This window comes from Pipistrellus hanaki (assembly GCF_964339955.1).
Source record: "Pipistrellus hanaki genome assembly, chromosome: 3".
NCBI classification, from domain to species: domain Eukaryota; kingdom Metazoa; phylum Chordata; class Mammalia; order Chiroptera; family Vespertilionidae; genus Pipistrellus; species Pipistrellus hanaki.
In genome coordinates, this window is record NC_140505.1 from 82,757,851 (window position 1) to 82,775,168 (window position 17,318).

Below are 17,318 nucleotides of genomic sequence, written 5' to 3' on the forward strand. Positions count from 1 at the left end.
AAGGAAGGAAGTTGAATTAGGGGAGGGCAAGGCCAGCAAATGATGAGGATATTTCCTTTCTAATAACACCCAGCACATTTTGGATAATTGTGACCTTTCTAGTGGCCAATCAATAGAAGAGAAATGAAAGGCAGAACAATGTAGCACATGGCTGAGTGGGCCTTTCTACCCCTGCTAGCTATCCAAACCTTCCAAGGGGAAGGGATGGTCCGTAAAACAAAACTGGCTAGAAGATTGCCTGGATTCTCACTTTATCTCCTTCCAGATTCCAAACATCCCAGTCCCAGTCAAGCTGTTCTGTTTTTAGAATTGAAGAGCAGTCTGAAGATACAGATATTTCCCAAAACAACTTCACAGACTAAAATAAACAAGAGGATAATATTGGCTCAATCATTTTGTGACAGAGAGATGACTGAGAGAGAAATTTTTTACTTTCATTCTTATATATTTTAGATACTATGAAAGGAAGGAATGAAAGTTATTACTTGTTTTTCAGTCAGTGAAACAGATGCCACACAAGCAGGGCTGTAGAGTTAGGATGAGATAGGAGATAACATGAAGACTGCTTATCAAGTATGAAGAAGGAAAGGATTGGGAAGTTGTTGAAATCATAGATAATATTTAAAACTTGAACTGTCCCTTAAAGTTATTACATTTCAAATAAAGTGACATTTTAACTGCTCATCCCACTTCAGGACTAGAAAATAATAAGTGCTAATAGGTGGTCTCAGGGAATCTTGTGAACCACTTTTCTGGAGAAGGACACTTTCAGAAAAGCCACAGGCATTGGCTGGGTTGGGTGAAGCAGAAAATATTGGAAAATACTGAAGGAATAATAGGCAGTTACAGTGGAGGGTACAGGGAGGGATCTTATGTCATTGTTATCACCAAAAAGCATTTCTCAAAGACAGCACTGAACCTATTTTTGTTCTATGAGGTAGGTACCTAACAGCAGGCAAAATCTTACAGTATGGAAAAATAGAGAGCAGACCTACCTTTTTAGTACAGTACTCTACTCTTATCAACAGACTCCCTGTGGATGCCTGAAACACTGGGGAGTACTTAAACCCTATATATAATGATTTTATACTACCTACTTATGATAAAGTTTAGTTTCTTAATTAGGCATGGTAATAAATTAACAACAATAACTAGTTATAAAATAGACCAACTATAATAATATACTGCAATGTGGTTTCTCTCTCTCCTCCCCTCCCCTCTCTCTGATAACTGATTTGATAACTGAGATGGTTACTAAGTAACTAATGGGCAGACAGTATATACAGAGTAGAGAGGCCGGACAAAGAGATGATTCACATTTCAGGTAAGAGGAACCGAGTGCAAAGGTGTGAGATTTCATCACAATACTCAGAATAGTGCATAACTTAAAACCATGAATTGTTTATTTCTGGAATTCTCTATTTAACTAGAGGCCCAATGCATGAAATTTGTGCAAGGGGCTTGGCCCTCACAACTCCCAGCTTCATCTGGAAGGATGTCTGGTCTAATTAACATATTATGCTTTTATTATTATAGATATGTTTGGACTGTTGACTACTGATCATTAAAACCACAGAAAGTGAAACCATGGAAAAGGGGGAATGGCTGTAAAACTCTTGATCCAGATCAAACTAGACTTTAAACTGATAATTCATTCTAAAATATTACTAAAGTTCAGAGGAAAAAAAGTATTTTTTATTTTCTTCCTAACTGTTGCCCGTTTTTAAAATGTCTGGAATTTTTCACAGAAAGAAAATAATATGGCTTGAGGTTATTCATTTTTAATAAATCAAAATTTCAGTAATTATTCATAAAGTCAGGCTAGTTCTAAAATGTTCAGTCTCTGCTCCTTCCATCAAAGGTGGTGATTTTTTTTAACCAACCTTAATCGATTGATAGAGGATAGGAACAAACAGTAAAGGGAAGTGGGAGGAAATATGTTAAATATATGTTTCATGCCTTATAGTTCATTTTTTATTTGTAAATTTCACTCAAGAATGATGATGCATTATTTTTAAAAATAAACAAATTTGGTAAGATATTAAGATTTGATAATTTGGGAAGTAAATATTGAAATGCTAATTATATAAATTCATGACTTCCTTCATATTTGAAGTAATTTATTATAGCAGGGAATGACTATGCTACACTTATATAAAGCTACCCATAATAGTCTTAGTAAATGTTAAACTCAGCTTGTTACTCAAACCTGATACAGTAAACCCTCAAGTTTGCAGACCTTGATTTAGTGGCCTTTGGATTTAATGGACAAAATTTCCAGGCTATATGTCATATGTGAAAATGAATACCCTGTTAATTTTTAAATGCTTTTAACAAAGATTTACTTATTAAATTAACAGGTTATTTTTAAAAATTAACTCACTGTTATTTAACAAATTTTAGCAAAAAGGCCATATATTGGAAAAAACACAACAATTTATTTAACATGGGTACTATTGTGAAAAATGCTCACCTGTCAGAATTAAAATAATGGACTCAGAGAAAGAAGTATGGCAAAAATGAGACTTTTAATACGTTCTTGCAAGAGCAAGTGTAAGCCAGGTTGAAGAGGCGCACAAAGAGTAGTGATCACAGGCTGTTTCTCCCTAAGGCAGGGGCGGAAGTCCCTCCCCTGGTTCTTCATTGGTTGAGTACCATGGGGCTATAGTTTTCCTCCTATGTTGTCTAGGTTTTATTGTCTCCCATTGGGCCATTTAAAAAAAACGGGCCGAGGCCTTTCCTAGTTGTCTCCGCCTCCCCCTGTCTAGTAGAGGCCAGTGGGGGGAGTCTTGACCTGGGCGCCTGGCGTTTTCCACCGCGATGCCGGCTCACCTACACAATTCTTTGTTCTTATATCCTCTTCCCTCCTCCCTTCATCCTGTTTGCCCTGGGGAAATTCAGTAACTGTTAACAATAAAAGTTGACTGTGCTGGAGATGGATGACAGAGGCCCACTTCCTACAGTATGTATAAATATTACATATCTACAACTATAGTCTGCATATTTAAATCCCAGAGGGCTACTCATAAACAATGTTCCATGAATGGTTAGCACATGATTACACCAAATTGCGCCCAGCAATTGGTTCTGTTGTCACGTGGCATGACTTTCTGCAGCAGTTCTAACTCATGCCAGCTGATGTTCTGATATAACTAAGCCACACTCCAGCCACGTGCACTTGTTTACTTGTGGGGAAGTGAATTCACACATTTCCTAGACTATTCAGTATAAATTTAAAATTTACTGCAATACATATAGAAAACTTGTCTGAATTTAAACTTTTCATACATACTTAATTTTAATTATACAAATAGGTCAGCATAAGTAAAAACAGGTAAACTAATGCATTTGTCAATTTTTAACATACACATTTGGAAAACCTACTTTATTACATAATGGGCTTTCAGCTTCAATGGACACCCCCTCACCCGAATTAGTCCATTTATCAAGTTTTTACTATGTTGTTCTCTTAAAGCTATAGCTTCTATGTTAAAAGTTTTTTTTTTAATATCCTGTACTTTACAATTCAGGAGTTTCAGTTCCTCTGTGAACCCAAGGAGCAGCCTGGCCTTCAAGGCCCTGGCTAACACAGACTGCCCAGACACAGGAATCAACCAGATGGCCAACTCATGGACACTGACCATGAGACTCCGTATACGGACCAGCAATGACACTGCCTGCATGTCCACAGCCCCTTCCCCTGATCTCCTTGTTTTGCTTTCCCTCGCCCTCCTAAAACCTCTGTCTGCACTGAGATCTGGCGATGGATTTTTGAGGACTGGAAAAATCCCCCATCTTCTCAAGATGTGGACACTTGAATAAACCTCTTTCCTTTTTTATCAACACCTGTGTCAGGAGTTTGGCTTCCATTAGGGCAGGTAAGCGAACCTGGGTTCAGTAACATTAAGAGAAATATTTTTAAAATAATAATCAAGGATACCAGTAATTTAATTTCAGGTTTAAATTATATATTTCAAATTGCAGTCATTCTCTTTGACTATTTTTGTGGGGGTTTTTGTTTGTTTTACTTTGTTTTGCTTAACTTTTCCTCCCAAAATTATCCATTTCCATTTCTGTAAAGAATACTTATTTTCCACTAATTCCTATGACTCCTAACTTGTTACATTTTCCTCAGTCTGTCCTTTTCCTTCTTTTTTTCTGAAAAGATGCATGCTGATCTCTTGATTGACATAGGGTTTGGTGAAGAATTTGAGTTACGGATCCAGTGATTTCAGACCTATGTAAGAAATCCAATATCCCCGGAATGAGCCCTACCAGCGGTGCGCCAGCTGTCCTCCCTGCAGTTCCGGTGGCTCTGTGTGGCCCGGGAGCCTCTCTGAGTGTAGGCAGTGGCCTCTGTAGGTTGATCAGGGCATCTTATAAATGAAACCTTTGCTGTGGCTAATGGCCTCTTGGAAGGCTTCCCTGAAGATCGACTTCTCCAGACCTTCTTGGCTGTATGGACTGAGCTCAAGAGCAGACTACTTCACCAGCATCCATGTTACAGATGCAGCACTTAGTTCTGATACTTTGGTACAGCTAAGTTAACTAAATTAACTACCAGAAAGGACAACCATATTGCATACAGCGAGTTTTTGCAGGGTTCTTCTATAACAGAAGCTTGTGATGACAGTGGTAATATTTTCTGGTTGAGTACCAATAGCCTGTCCCTGTTTACGAAGCCCATCTGTTTGGAAGTCAGAGAAAATGGCTATAAAAGATTAAAAGAAAAACTTGCAAAATCTCAGAGGGAATTGAAGTTAAAAGATGAAGAGTTTAAGAGGCTTTCTAAAGTATGAGGTCAATTTAAGCAGGAATTGGAGGAACTCACAGCTACTCTATTTAAGGAAGCTCATAAGATGGTGAGAAAAGCAACTGTCAAGCAGGCAAAAGCAGAGCAACAGCTAAAAGAAGCACAAGGGAAAATTGAAATACTTCCTGCTGAGTAGCTGCTTTGTCCAGTTCTTTTACTGTCCAGTTCTCCACCACCACCTACCAGGAGCCTTTGCCAATGAAAAGACACCTTTTAAAAAGGGGCATACAAAAAAAAAAATAAATAAAGGCAGTGCTGTGCGTGGCATTCTCAATGTGATAGCTCTGGATGAAAAAGGGCCACATTCTAACCTGACAAGTTCAGGGAAAGCCTCTGGCTGCCTTGTAAACTCATAGACCTAACGTAACCACGAAGGATGGTATGAAATGAAAACTTTTTAGCTAAAAGCAGTTTTTGATGGGTAGTCATGTCCTAGGCTGGCATCTTCCTTGGCAAAGGTCAGTCTGTCTGTTGTCTTTTTGCATTTAAGATAGCGATAACATGCCTTTGGAATGTCAAAGTAATTTCCTTCTACCAGACCCCTCAAACCACAGGCACAGCTCTGCGGAGACCACAAATCCCCTCGTTGTTACTGAGTTAATTATTGACTGTTAACAATCCTGCACCCACCTATATAAAAGAAATATGTGCCTATCATTTTACTTTTTATCCAATCCCTTTGCTTTCTACTACCTCCCTAATTTATCACCAGTGGATTTCATGTAACCCACATGCATCTCCTATTTTGATTATAATGTATAAAATAAGGTGCAAAAAACTGCCATTCTCCAGAGCATTATCTCAAGCCTTTAAGATTTTTGCTTCCCGGCAATTGTCAACAGTTTGGCTCAAACACAAAAATTCTTCACAGGTTTGAATATTTCTTATGCTGACACAGCCAATTGTGAAAGAATGCAAAGAGACTAATTCATCTCTGTATAATGAATTCAGATCTTGGCAGGATGTGCCCAAATAGACAGTACCTGTCCTTTCTTGGACAAAATCTATCAGGTAGATACTGTTCCATGTTTAACATTATCAAATAGTGAATTGGCTTCAGCGGTTTTGGGGACTGTGGAAACAATATTCTAAGTATTAAAGCAGCGGGATTACAACCTATTGGATTTGTGAAGGCTTCTGTAGTCGAATGTGGAGAACCAAAAAAAAAAAGAGAGAGATCTCACTGGCAGACTAAGTCCTGTAAACACAGAATTAAATTAGGAGACTCAAACAACTATTATCATGTTTCTCCTTTTTGTAAATACAGGATCATTCTGTAGGCAGCTTTTTTACATACATTTGATATATCCAGCAGGAACCTGTGAAACGGCAGGCTGTTAATCACATGTTTTGGGAAGTTGCACAGTTGAGAAAAGGGATGTCACTGGCAAAGCTGGGATATCTGAAAAAGGAACTCTGATCCTCTTCCTGGGACCATACATGAACCTCCCCAATACCTGGAAAACGGCTGAATATCTTAATAGTTACCTGATATATATTTTCAAGGTGTGGGCCCAAGCCATTTTCCCTCTTCTGCAAATTATACCAAGAAATACTGTGATTTAAAAAAAACTGACCTATGCTGTGTTTACTTATTCTTTAGTTGCACACACACACACACACACACACACACAAAAATAAATAAATAAATAAATAAAATAAAACAAAAACAAAAAAAACTTACAGCTGTATTAGTGATTGTAATTTATAGTTGCAAAAAAGTTATTAAAAAAATATTAGAGTGAAAAAAATACAACTTTCCAGGCACCCACTATCCCCACCTCTGAATGCTAAAAGTAAAATCCTAGAGCAGCAAGAGAAACAAATGAGTCTGGATTTGTAGTTTCTAGGGATTTACTCCTCGAAAGAGACAAAGGCTTGCTTTTCCAGTGAGTACAGACATCTCCACGCCAGTTTGCCCCAGGACAAAAGTAGCCCTTCTGGAAAACAGTGTCATGTTTTATAATTCAGAGGGGGAAAAGTTAAAGGTAAAGAGAAGGTGAGGAATGTTACTTAACCAAGAGGGCTCAAATGTGTAATTTGATAGATTTAACTCTGCCTTTAATGAGTGATGCTATCTTTAGTTTTTCAATCTCTGGAAGGTGCCTTGACAGTATAGAACTCCAGAGGAACACACATTTACTCTGCTACCTTCACTGTTATCATCTGTAACCACCAGCAAATGAGCAACTGAGTGAGGCTTCAGCCTTCCATTAGGATTCTCTTTGAGCATAGTGAATTCTTCTCACAGAGCCTATCTATTTCTTGAAAATTGTTAATTACTTTAATATTGTTTGGTTTGTGCTCTTTACCATCTTTATTTTAAAATCTCTTGCCTTGGCTGGTGTTTCTCAATGTTTAGAGTGTTGGCCCTTGACCTAGTCAAGGGCACATACCTGGGTTGTAGGCTTGATCCTGCCCTGGTCCAAGTGTGTCTGGGAGACAACCAATTGATGTGTCTCTCTGATATCAATGTTCTCTCTCTCTCTCCCTCCCTCCCTCCCTCCCTCCCTCTCATCTTCCCCCCCCCCCTTCTACCCTTCCCTTCTCTCTAAAAATCAATGGGGAAAATATCCTTGGGTGAGTATTAATAACAAAAAATATCTTATTAATTGATTATGGCATTCCTAAAAAAACACTCCCATTGATAATATTGGAATAGAGGGATGCTCTAAAGTAGTCAAAACCCAGCTGGTGTGGCTCAGAGGTTCTGTGTCAGCTTATGAACCAGGAGGTCATAGTTCAATTCCAGGTCAGGGCACATGCCTGGGTTGTAGACTTTATACTCATTGGAGGGCGTGCATGAGGCAGCCAATCAATGATTCTCTCTTATCATTGATGTTTCTATCTCTTTCCTCTCCTTTCCTCTCTCAAATCAATAAAAATATATTTTTGAAAAATAAATTTAAAAAATAAAAATACAAGCCCTCCATTAAAAAAATAGTGAAAAAATTTAAATTACAATTAAATATAGAATAGTAAAATAAAACATAATCAAATAAAAATATACAGTTTATAATTTAAACCATATTCATAATTAACTGCAGACATATTACAAAATGTAAACCCCAAACTATAAAACCTCTCAGAGAAAACACAGGGAGAAATATTTTTTACCTTGTGTTAGGCTATGATTTCTTAGATGCCGTATCAAAAGCATGGTCCATAATGAAAACAATGACTAAATCTAACTTTGACAAAACTAAGAATGTAGTTCTTTGAAAAACACTGGGAGAAAATTTTTGCATATCCAGTAAAGACTTGTATCTAAAGAAAAGAGAAAGGAGGGAGAGAAGAAAAGGCCTGGACTTAAAATCAGAGACCTGGGTTAGGATCTTGAATCTGCCATTTACTTGCGTTGAGCAAATTGCATTCTTTGAGCCTCAGTTCTTTTCTATAAAATGAGGTTAATGATACCCATTTTATACACAGATAACGTATATACAGTATTTTGCATTATGCAGAATGTCAATTAATATTAGGCATTATTATGAATACTACTTTTAATATTTATCAAGCAGATGAAAGTTGCAGCGATTTGAGGCATTTCCCACCCACATTGGTGGAAATGTGTGGAGTCCCCTGTGGGAGGGACGTTAGAGTGGATTGGGGAGCAGAGAGGCAGGGATGTTCACCTTCTGCTGGGAGATGGAAATAATACCTGAAGCGTGTTAGACCACTCAGCACCCAGGAAATGCTTGCTGCTGCCTCCTGTTTGGGGTCTTCAGGCCCCAGAATACAATGCTCCAGCTTAATGTAGGCCGAAAAGCACTGCTAATGTGATGTGCAGTTTCTTTGGACTAACCCAGGAGAGAGGAACTGAAGCAGAAATGGGCAATAAATTCTTAATGCAATGTACATATTATGCCTCATGTTATATGTAAACAAAAGGCATACCATGTATTTTCTCTGTAAGCTAAAATACATGTATTTATACTTACTAAATGGTGGCCAACTATTTCTTGGATGACATAAAAAGCTTTTATAAACATAAAAATGTTTATAAAGAAATTGTTTAGAAACATGCATATTCTGTTTTTTAAAATGCAGTTTCTCTTTCATCTATTCCTTGGATAGCACCAAGTGTGGAAGTTGATGCAAAGCACTAAGCCATTTAAAATCTAAATGAGACTTTAATAAGGGAATGTCATGTTTCATTTTAAAGATTCTCTTCACCTCCTTTTCTTAAGTTGTCAAGTGAAAGAAAAGGCAGCTTTATAACTACATGGCTGCCTCAGCTTCAGATTACATGTGAGATCTCACATTTTTCCTCACATCTTTCCCTCCCTTCCTCCCATTCCATCCCTTTCCCACCTCCTTTTCTCTCTGCCGTCCAACCCTCCCCCACCCCAGCTTTCTGCCTTACACTTCCTTCTTATGCAGCTGACAGAATGATGGAGTTTTGCTGATTAAGTAGCTGGAAGATGGTAGCCCTTATTACTTTAGGGGGTGTCGGGCAAAAAATAAATGACAAGAGTAAAAAAGTGTTTCTTACTGTGGATCATCCTCCTAGCCAGTCTGGGTAGAAAGTTAGGTGATTTTGGTTTCCACTGCTTGGCAGAGTGTGAAATCAATGGAACTTAACTTTGTCAGCCGTTCACTGTCTTCCATTCTGCACTCCCACTGCTGTTGTGACCCTGAGGGCTTTGCTCACATTTGCTCACAGTGAGCAAAGAATCTCACTGAACATTAGGATTCTCCTCCTTGCTAAAAACTCAGCAAAGGTATTAGCAGAAGTAACAACAGGTCTTCTTTCAGACATGTTTTATAGTAGCCTCTTTTTTTCTAATCACAACTATTAACTGCACTGTTGGTCACAAAATAGGAATAAGCCCACAAAGCCAGTGCTGAATATTGGAAACTATCACATGGTTCCTGAGAAAGTTGTAAGGAAGATAGTGCGGGAGATACGGTGCAGTATGAAGCTGTTATTTTCATCTATTTCCTGCAGTGATATACTTGGTGTTATTTTGTTTGTAAGAGATGGTTCTCACAGGGTCACCTGCATGACAAGGTGGCTAGTTTTGATTGTAGGCTTGATCTGAGTTTAGTGGTAAAGGACACAGAGAGGGATGTCACAGATCCTTTACAATGACTGGTGACATCTGAAGAAACTTTGGGATAATTCTTTTATGATAGAAGGTAATGCATCACTAAATAGATAATAATATTTTGTGTATACTATAAAACAAAATATTAGTTAGACAATACACTCTAATATTGGAAACCTGTGCACAGAATGAACCCTTTAATGAGAAGGAAGTAAAGAGAATCACACATTGTGGAGTTTAGTACATTGAGGCTGTTTGTTTCACCAGGAAGCTGCAGCTTTACAATCCTCCCTTCCCCCATGTAGGGAGCAGCCTACCCTCCCACACAGGATTGGAGGGGGAAAGAGGGACTGGGAAGAGGTAAACACATGGGAACTAGTAGTCAAAATGGTGCAGGGGGAGGTGCTTGACCTTAGAGGCCTGTCAGTCTAACCTAGGAAAGGGGTCCTTGACTAAGGGTGGACCCATCAGAATCCCCAGAAAGCCTGGGAAATTGATTGCTCATTGGCTCAGATCTCAAGGGCTGCAAAGGACTGAGCTTTAATATGAAACAGAAACTGTGGACACTGGCCTTTGTCTTGGCCTTGATGAAGGTAAGGCTGGACTTTTCTCATAGCAGGATGGATGAAGATGAGGCATTGGGAACCCAGGAGGGGAACTCCTTTGATTTTGCATCACAGTTAAATCACCTTGCCACACCACAATCTCCTGTGCCTAGATCCTTGAAATGCTTTTCTCACAATCCCATGAAAGAACCCAATTTCCACCAACAGCAAACCTAATGGGAAAAGTTCCTTCTTCAGATTTGGAAGGAACTAAGGAAGTTGTTTATTCTCTACCTGACACATTAATCCTTCCATCAACAAACCTCTGTTAGAATATATTCAGTGATCCAAGCCAGCATGGCTCAGTGGTTGAGCATCGACCTGTGAACCAGGAGGTTACAGTTTCATTCTGGTCAGGGTACATGCCTGGGTTGTGGGCTAGATCCCCAGTGTGGGGTGTGTAGGAGGCAGCCGATCAATGATTTTCTCACATGGATCTCTCTCTCCTCTCTGATCTCTTTCTCCTCTCCCTTCCTCTCTGGAAAAGAAAAAATATATATATATTCAGTATGAGGGAGCTCTGCCTGCCTGCCTGATCACCCCTAACCACTTCTGCCTGCCTGCCTGATTGCCCCTAATTGCTCCCCTGCTGGCCTGATCGCCCCTAACCATTTCTGCCTTGTCCCACACCCGGAACCCAGGCTTCCCTCCCTTTGACTCCGAAGTATTACTGAATAACACCCAGTGTTACTGAATAATTCTTAGTTGGTCTTTTAGCCGAAATCAACCTTTCGTGGTTTGAACCAATTAATCAAACTCTGCATTCTGGAGCCGGAGAATAAATCAAGTCCTTCTACCTGAGAGCCTTCAAGTTTTGTGGACGGCTCTTATATCTATACTAATTCTTTCATTCACCAAGTAAAGAAATTCCTCACTTCTTTAAGTAGTTTCTCTCTCAGCCTCCCTAAGGGGTCTTGCACAATTCCTTATATATATGCTAGAGGCCTGGTGCTTGAAATTCATGCACAGGGGGTGTGGGGGGGGTGTGTTGTGTCCCTCAGCTCAGCCTGCACCATCTCCAATCTGGTCAATTTGCATATTACTCTTTTATTAGCTAGGATACATAGTAGGCTTTCAGGAAATGTTTGACTTGACACAAGTCTGGCTACTGACAATTGTATTCCACTCAAATTCCATTCTATATAATGTGGAAATAACAGTGATTACTACAATAGCATGTTTGTTTGTTTTTTTAATTTATTTTAGAGAAAAAGGGAGAGGGAGAGGGAGAGAGACATCAATTGACTGCCTCTTGCACACCCCCACTGGGATTAGAGCCCACCACCCAGGCATGTGCCCTGACTGGGACCATGACTTCCTGGTTCAAGGTCAATGCTCAACCACTGAGCCACTGAGCAACACTAGCTGGGCACTAGCATGTTTGCTGTTGATAATATCTTTATGTGCTTAACCACAAACCATTAATTTAACCTCATGTTTCTTCCCAGATTGGTTGACTGGTCCTCCTTCAGGTGGATGATGTTCCTCTCTCTCTTTTTAATTTACACCAGTGCCCAGAAAAAAAAAAAAAAAAAAAAAAAAAGGCATGTCTGTGTAAACTTTAAAAAAAAAAAAAAAAAAAGGAGAGGCCTATGTAATTCTTAAATTAAATATCTAGGAAGAAATCTTGAGCTTTTAGGAAAATATAAATTCTTTTATTCTCCCTAATTGATGAGAAGAAAAAAAATCTTAGTTATAGTTAAACTAGAGGCTTGGTACATGAAATTTGTACATGGTGGTGCGGGGGGGGGGGGGGGGGGGGGGAGGAGGGGTGTTAGGGGTCTCTGAGACTGGCCTGCACCCTCTCTAATCCAAGACCCTTCGGGAGATGTCCAACTGCCTCTCAAAATCCAGGACCGCTGGCTCCTGACCACTCACATGCCTGCCTGCCTGATTGCCCCTAACCACCTCTGCCTGCCTGCCTGATCTCCCCTAATTGCTCCCCTGCTGGCCTGATCACCCCTAACCATTTCTTCCTTGTCTCACACCTGGGACCCAGGCTTCCCTCCCTGGATCCCAGGTGTGGTTCAGGGCCAGCCACAGCCACAGGGACCGTGGGCGGGTGGCTTTGCCTGGGCCACAGCCACAGGCACCCAGGACCACAAGACAAGTGGTTTGTCCCTCTCCCAGGCCCTGGTTTGGCTGATCCCCATTCCTCTCTCACAAGCTCATTTGTGCCTGGCTGGTCTCCATTCCTCTCTTCCAGGGTTGAGTGTCTGAGCCATTATGGTGTGACTGCGTGTGGATGTGATGACCATTTGCATATTAGCTCTTCATTATATAGGATTAATTTTAATTAATTCGTTTATATTTTAGCCAGTTCATTTCTGTTTATTTTAGGGAGGTGATGCACATTGAATATGAAACTATTTTTCTTTTAGCTTTTGGTTACATATATGAGAGCAGATAAAGATGTAAAATAATGTACTTATTGCTGAGTATGTTTTAAGTATTAGAATTAGGAATATGATGTTTTGGGATGAATTATGTTTCCTCAAATTCATATGTTGAAGCCCTAACCCCTAGTACCTCCGAATATGACCTGGAGATAGGCTCTTTAAAGAGATAATCAAGTTAAAATGAGGATATGAGACTGGCCCTAATCCAGTATGACTGGTGTTCTTATAAGGAATTAGGAGACAGACATAAACAGAGGGAAGACCATGTAAAGACCAAGGGAGAAGAAAGCCATCTATGAGCCAAGGAGAGAGGCTTCTGAAGAAATCAAACCTGCCAATACCTTGATCTCAGACTTCTAGCCTCCAGAACTGTAAGAAAATAAACTCATGTGTTTAAGTCACCCAGTATGTGGTGCTTCTTTATGGTAGCCCTAGAAAACTAACATAGTAGGGAAATGCTTACAGTGTACACTGTGAAACATGAAGCCAAACCAAGATTAAATGATATTTAAGATCCACTAAGATATAACTATCAATACAAATAATTGGTTATAATATTGGGTCTATTAATGTTGTTTATCTGAATTTATTCATATAAAATAAACCAGTACTTTCATTTAAACAGTTTTGAAAGGAAATCACAAAACATGTTGGTTAAACTATAACATTATTTAAAACATTATTCTTTGCTGTAACTAAATTAATATAATTTGAAACATGTTAGTATTCCTTTTGATGATTCACTAATGCATTGTTTAGTATACTCATGTATTTATTACAACTTTGCTGTGTAACCTCAAAGCTAAATTAACATTTTGGCAAAGGAATTATATGCTCAAACTTCTAATTTTATCATCTTTCTTATTTGTACAGGTCTATCACAGTTGTTAACCTTTGGAGGAAGCTTTTTGTATTTGACTGACCAAAAGGCACATTGTGAGAAATTGGTCTGATGACATAAATGGGCTTGAGTCTAAGATGCTGTCCTATTTGTTAGATATTTTCTTATATTCCTGCATGTGGGTATTTTGGAGGAAAACTATCTAAGGTAAATTTACTTAGAATTTCTGTATATCAGGGAAAGGTTAATTTTTATAAATTCAAGTATAAAATTTATTCCCACAGAGAAATACTTTGTGAATTTAAGTATTCATAAAGATTAAAATAAAAGAGCTTTTGAAAAAGCTCACTATATACTTCAAACTGAATAAACTAAATGAGTATGGTGCTTGGGACAGAGACATCAATAGATATGTTAAGACCAGCTTGCATTTCAAATCATAAAACCTGAAATACTTTTTAAAATAATTATATCCAGTGTTTTCTCTCTTTGAAGTGACCATCTTACTAAAAAAAAAAAAAAAAAAAAAATGGTTATCAAAGTGACTGAATAGTCATATCAATTTTCATGCTGGCCTATTCTTTGTACATGTTTATGAATTGTGCATATAATGCAGAAGGACTTCACAAAAAGTTTTGGCTTTCCCACAAGTCTGATCTTGAAGTCTTGAACTTTTGTCCATATAAGCTTCAAAATGTAGCCTTACCTGAGTGATTCAAGTAGCAGTGCTTAAAGATGCTTATATAACACTTGAGCTAAAAGCAGTTTCTATGGTTTGTGATGCATACATCATCTTCTGAACATTACTACTTCATACATAGTAATGGAATCCATCTTCAATTTCTTCTCTTGCTTTTTCTCTTCCTTTTGGGTTTCCTTGCTGTGGCTTGTGGTCACCAGTTCCTTGGGTACAATCAAACACTTTTGTCATGGCTGCATTGAAGAGCATATTGGTTTAGATTGGCCTATCTTCATCATCTCTTAACCCACAAAAATATTTTGCAAATGTTATGCAGTTTCTGTTTTATTACACTGGGCTCCCTCTCTCTTGAGGGTTTCTTTCTTTGCTTGCAAGTTACATATATCATATTCTAGAATCAATTATGTTCCATTTGTGCTTATAACAGTTCTGAGCAGCAACTTTATTTATTCCTTTTTGTCTAGTATCATGGATAAGTGACACTTGTAAATCTGTCAGGTAGTACCTTCTTAGCATGCTGCTGAAAGAATCAATAGGCACCCAGGCAGTTTCAGCTACAGAAAAGGGTGATGTCAGAGTTTTAGGGCCGGCATTCATCGTAGCTTAAGTTTTTATCTGTGTCATTGAGGTATCTATCTACCTACTCCTTTTCATCTGTGAAAAAGATTCAGAAGTGGATTCTAGTGCACCTGGCTGTAAGTGGTAAGTGTGCTTATGGAATATGTGTTAAAATACAAGGTCCCCAGGAAAACCAGAATTACTCCTACGATCCATGTGACAAAGCTTACTGGGCTCTGAGTAGTAGCCTCCTACCACCCCTTCTAAGGCATGATGAGAAGGGATTCAAAGTCAGTCTTTAGAACCTATTCTCCACACACAGAGAATTTAGACTTGCTAACAGAGGTGCCACTTTGGCTTGAATTTAAGAAAAGCCCAGAATCAGAATCCAGTTCTTCAAAAAAACAAGAGATTTCCATGGGAGCAAAACCAAAGACATTAACTTTATCTCACCAAATATATTTATATCAAGGCATATAGAAGATCTTGGCTTGTCATATTCTCGATCTGATGGTCAACAAGTGGAAGAAATACTGTCAAATTAGTTGCAGGATGGGTGAGTTCAGGATTGATGGTAGGAGAATTTAACTGTAGAAGTGGTTCTTGTGGCTGTGGGGTCCTTGCTACTGGACCTCTTTTAAATATATTGTCAGGACACAGCAACATGGCCTCATGGAGGTGCACACTTTGACTTACAGCCTGACTAAAATTATGCTTTCCAGTGCTAAAGAATTCATGCCATCATTGATACTTCCTGAACAGGAGGAGTATCTCCCAGGTGCTCCACAGCTTTCCAGCTGTGATGAAAACAATGGAAATGAGTCTTCCATGGAGACAGATGTGTCAGACCCAGTTAGATGTCTCTCATTTATAGATTCAGTGTTTTATTTATCTGTGATTGTATTTTCATCTTCGTTCTTTTGCCGTGGTGACTTTCACTTCTGGGCTGACACTGCTCATTTATCTCCTACTGGGAACTGCAACCCATAGCTCTTAATACCTCATTCTCCTGGCTCTTACATCCATCAGCTGGAATAAGGTACTTGAGCCATAGGTTTAGGTTTCGCCTGTGCCTTTCTCCTCCCCAGAGACCAAAGAACTACTTGGTTCAAGTCATGTCACCTGGAGCTACAATGCCTACCTTTCAGGATTGTTTTGAAGTGTTCATGAGCAATCTACAACATGCAGCTAACACTCCTCTGCAAATTTTCTCAAGGGCAGCACTTTAAACTGGAAATAACTGGTAAAGGATTCATAAGGGAGTGATTTACAAGAAAACAAATTCTGCCTGTGAATAATTAGTCCTGATGCAAGGCTGTTTGTTAACTTCTCAGAAAGTCATATGAGCCTGGTGAAAGCTGTAAGGCCAGGTCCCCTTTGATCTGACTAATTATAATGAAGCATGAAAAAAATGTTAATTGCTTCTTAGTTCTTGGTTCCTGTTTTCCTTAGCATCTTACTTCTCTGCCCTGGTTCACTTAAGCTTTTGAGCACATGGTTGATGCCTCTTCAGAAACTCCATGACCACAGTAAAAATAAGGTCCCACCCAGCTTGCACTCTTCATGTAGGTAAATGAAAGGGAGCAGTAAACAATTAACCATGTTCTCTTCTTGCTTTTTTGTTTTTGTGAAATGCCCAATTAATCATCCTTAATGATGGTAACATGGTTGAGAATTTCCTAGATAGAGCCTATGGGAGGCCTCAATATATTTTGTAGGAAAACTATTCATAATTGTCAGGGGGAGAGGAAATGAGGCTATTTTAGCCCAGTGTCCAATTTGTTTTAATGCACAAACTTTCTAAACTTTGAGTTGTAATTGAATTAGGCTGAAGGGAAAAAAAATCATTTTCTGATATAATGAAGTAAATATGGGTTGCTCAAATTAAAGTGGTCTTAAACATTGTAATATAACAGTAATAGAATGAGACATTGAAAAGAATAATATTAGAGGTCAGTACTATAATGAAAAGTATCTTCATAAATGAGATATTGTGGCTGAGTTGAAAGAATCCTGGACTACAAATCAGAAGACTATTGACCTCCTGTTGTTAACAGCAATAACACCAGTAATAACAGAATTTACTGAGCACTTATTATGTGCTGAACATTGGGAGAAGCAATTCACTTTTAATTCTTGTCTGTGATGTATGTAAGTTTATTATTGTGTCATGCTATATATTAGGGAATGGAAGCTTAGTGAGAGGAAGAAATTTGCCAAATCAAGGCCATCCAGCAACATGGAAGATCTAGAATAGTAACCTATTCTGTGTGACCACAGAGTTCATACTTAGAGCCTTGTGCTCTATTGCCTCATATTATAGCTTCTCATGATCATAGAAAAGCAGAGAT

At 38.7% G+C, this 17,318-nt stretch overlaps 1 protein-coding gene and 3 pseudogenes across 6 annotated transcripts in view; 3 read left to right on the top strand and 1 right to left on the bottom strand.

The window, feature by feature from the left end:
* Positions 1 to 17,318, top strand: part of LHFPL6 (LHFPL tetraspan subfamily member 6) — a 194,682-nt gene that overhangs the window by 83,775 nt on the left and 93,589 nt on the right. The gene's annotated exons all lie outside the window — the stretch shown is intronic.
* LOC311618596 (rab-3A-interacting protein-like) lies at positions 4,384 to 5,056 on the top strand (annotated as a pseudogene). Its single transcript has one exon. The product of its transcript is annotated as a rab-3A-interacting protein-like (transcript).
* LOC311620237 (rab-3A-interacting protein-like) lies at positions 4,925 to 7,290 on the top strand (annotated as a pseudogene). The gene has a single exon. The product of its transcript is annotated as a rab-3A-interacting protein-like (transcript).
* LOC311618597 (nuclear factor erythroid 2-related factor 3-like) lies at positions 13,742 to 15,848 on the bottom strand (annotated as a pseudogene). The gene has a single exon. The product of its transcript is annotated as a nuclear factor erythroid 2-related factor 3-like (transcript).